Genomic DNA, 3,800 nt, shown 5'->3' on the forward strand with positions numbered 1-3,800 from the left:
TCCAAATAAAGACCTAATGTTCTATTATTAAAGTAGATTTTTAAAAAGAGAGAATTATGTGTATATTGATTCTTTATGATTTTAAGTTCTAAATTTGTATTCATCTAATAACAAGTATCAAAATGCATAAAGCCAAAACCAACTGAACTAAAAGAAAAAACAGACAAATACATGCCATTCTTCTCTCAGTATTCCACAGAATATAGATAAAATATGAGGAAGAATCCAGAGGACTTAAACATGAATATTATTTCTGTTTGGGGCTGCCAAGAAGCAGATGCCAAGACAGGATTTGACATGAAAAACTGATTTTGTGAGAAAAGAGTAAGAAAAGGTAGATTCTTTCAAATCACTAAGGTAAATGAAAAGAAAAGAAACCAAGAATGTTCAGGAAAAGTCTCAGACTAGGAAAGCTTCAATCAGACCATAGGGAGTCTTCACTACAGGAGAGAATCTTGCATCTTCTAACACAAGGATGATCCTTGCTCAATTATAAGCTGAAAGCAATCTCCAGGAAGCCTGTCCTAGTGTGAACATGATGGTTCAACCAGAGGGGCAGTAACTGGGGTTGCCAGTTATGCTTCCTACAAAAGGAGTTTTCAGTAATATGTTTTTATGATCACCATGAAATTGTACAGATTTACTTCAGGGAGCAGCATTTCCATGGCTCCTATGGGTCTCACTTTCAAAGAAAATCTTAGAGAATATTAATGGAATGAACTAAAGCCCCTATTGATGCAACAGGAACCTATCTTCAATCGCTTCCATTATCCATTCTAAATTTCCTTCACCTTCATCTATCACCTTGGCAGATCTTGGTGGCTTACCTTGTGTGTGAGCCAAGCCTCAATCTTGAGGCCTTGACAATTACAATATCTCAGGCCAGGGTTGAGTTAGTTACAGCGGGAGAAGGAAGAAAGTACCAGGAGGCATCTAAATGTCACCTATTCCTTCCTGCCCTATGGTGTAAACGCAGCTTCATCTCCTGTTCTCAGGACTGATTACTTCCTTCACAACACTGACTTCTCCTCTTACCTGTGGTACTTAGACACAGAAGTCTTTTTGAATGTCAAAAATATTTCAGAACAACTTCTTAAAATTTAAAATTGAATTAAGCATTTTTTAATGTGAATCAAGAATATATAATTGTTATTCAATTTTAATAGAAAATATTTGATATAAATTACAGAACATCTGCTATGATACTCTGAAAGCCAAGGTAGAAATAAAGTAATCATTATCTCTCAACATTTGAAATATTTATTCCATTTCTCATGTATTCTGGAAAGAATCCAGGGTTTAAAATTTTACTGGGAACCACACAACTCTAAAGGATTAATAAGATTCACCTGAGAATTAAGCTAGAAAAATCTGCACATAATGGAAATAAGCCATCTGTAAAACTAAACCACAGAAATGCTTGGGAGGTAAGGCTGGAATTGGACAATTCAGAAAAGTAAACTAAATCAACACCATTTTAATCCTTTCTGTTAAAAACAAAACAAAACCAACAACCTAAGTAAAAAAAAGGCAAATGGTTACCATAGAAGCTAGAAAAGGAGGATTTAGAGATAACACCTAGTGATGTCTTCAGCATCACTGGAGAAATCTTTATCCTACTGCAACTCACATCCAGGTCCTCTTGTTTGTTCCCATGGTGGGGAAGGGGTTAGAATATTTGACCTTGCATCAGTCCCATATGTTCAATGAGTCACTTATCAAAGTGTTAACAGAAATGCCCATACTGAAGTGCACCATAATCTATCATATATTCCTTTTGCAAACATAACCTATATTTGACAATGAGTAAATCTAATTTGAAAAATTTAATTATGGAACTGTAAAAGCAGGATTTAAGAAGAGATTTTTTTAAAGTTTATTAAACAGTTAGTGGGCAAATTGATATTTTCATTTACTTTGAACATATACATCAGACTTCCTACTTTTCAAAAATATATTTGACTCACATAGGCTGTGGCTATATCCAGTCTGATGATTTGGAGAAGAAATGCCAAATTTTTGCATCTCTATAAAATCTTTGTTTACATAAAACTCAGCTTGTTAGCATAAAAGCAGTTATGAAAACAGGAAGTAATGTAGGTGAGGCCAAAAAGAAGTCAGCAGGCTCCTGGAATGCAAAACTGTGCTTCTGAAGACATGAACAAACATGCACTGAGCAGATGTAAATAGAGACATGTAATCTGTGAGTACTCTGCAGATATGGACTGAATTACTTAGAACTCATCAGTGTTGATGAGGCACTAACTGCATTCAGGTGCACTTCAATCAGAACTAGATTATACCATTAAAATTAATGAGGCACAAGAAGACTTTAATGAATAAAAGAGGGTTGGTATTAAAGTCTTTTATACATTTTATTCATTTGGCAACAATTTAGTTAGCAGTGCAATCACATCACTCTCTGGTAGACAGGAAAAAAGTTTTAGTTATTCAAGGTTTTATTTAAATAACATTCTATTCAACACACTCCCTGGCACATCTCTTCAATATTCACTTATTGGTCTATTGGGTTGCTTAATTAAAAGAGATCGATTTATCTGTCCTTGACCAACCTATTTTTTTTTTAAAAGAAACTAAACATTCTCTCTCTGATCCCAATTTTTCATTAGACTGCTGACATGATGGTTTCCCTTTTTAAGCTGTCATCATTTTTTATGAGTCAATAAGGCATTTGTTTTTTTTCTAAGAATATATTCATCATGATTGAGGGGTAGAAGGTCCAGTGGCTTCCAAATAGAAATACTATGAGATTAGGCACCACATGAACTTGAAAGATGAGTATATGTCAATTACCTGTATGTATTTTATTGTTTGGTTAGCAAAAAAAATTAAACAGCACACAAACTACAGCAGGAAGGTAACATGGCTATAACCTCTGAACACAGGAAAGGGATTAGACATTTAAAATTGCAAATAAGTATTACTGTTCATGATTACTAGCATTTAATGAGTGTTACTATTTATAGCAATTTACAAAGCATTTCAGCTTGTTCTAGAGGATGGTTAGGCTGGGTACTTCTTTTTTACTGGTTCCTCCTCCTCACCTCCCTAATGTCTCTCTCCAGTTGTCTGCAAATGCAACACATTGTTCCATGAAGTTTCCTCCCCAAATCTCCCAATGAGAATTAATGTATTTGTAATCTATACTACCATTATAAATCCTCCACTGGTTATTATATAATAGTTATCACCTTGTTATGCTTTATGAGTTTGCATGTCTGACCCTTCCAGGCTGTTAGTGGCTTAAAAGCAATAACTTTGTCATTTTCACCTATTTGGCATCTAATGAGGCAATGACAAATAGTAGTTATCACAAAACACTTTTTCCTTACCTATTCCACTTTATAGAATTCCATTTATAACTACAGGACCTCCCATTGTTCCCTTTGAATGGACAGTCCATGGCCCATATCAGGTATCATTTCCTCAGATACAGGAGGAGAAGGAGGAAGTACTCATTTCAGAGAATAGATGAAAGCTTTCAAGTCTTGCCATTAAGTTGTAAATTAGGTTTCCGTAGTCATTTGAAGCACTCGACATCCTAACTTTTTTTTTTAATTTTTTATTGTTGGTTGTTCAAAACATTACATAGTTCTTGACATATCATATTTCACACTTTGATTCAAGTGGGTTATGAACTCCCATTTTTACCCCATATACAGATTGCAGAATCACATCAGTTACACATCCATTGATTTACATATTGCCATACTAGTGTCTGTTGTGTTCTGCTGCCTTTCCTATCCTCTACTATCCCCCCTCCCCTCCCCTCCCCTCTT

Source organism: Marmota marmota, unplaced genomic scaffold (assembly GCF_001458135.2).
Source record: "Marmota marmota marmota unplaced genomic scaffold, marMar, whole genome shotgun sequence".
Classification (NCBI taxonomy): domain Eukaryota; kingdom Metazoa; phylum Chordata; class Mammalia; order Rodentia; family Sciuridae; genus Marmota; species Marmota marmota.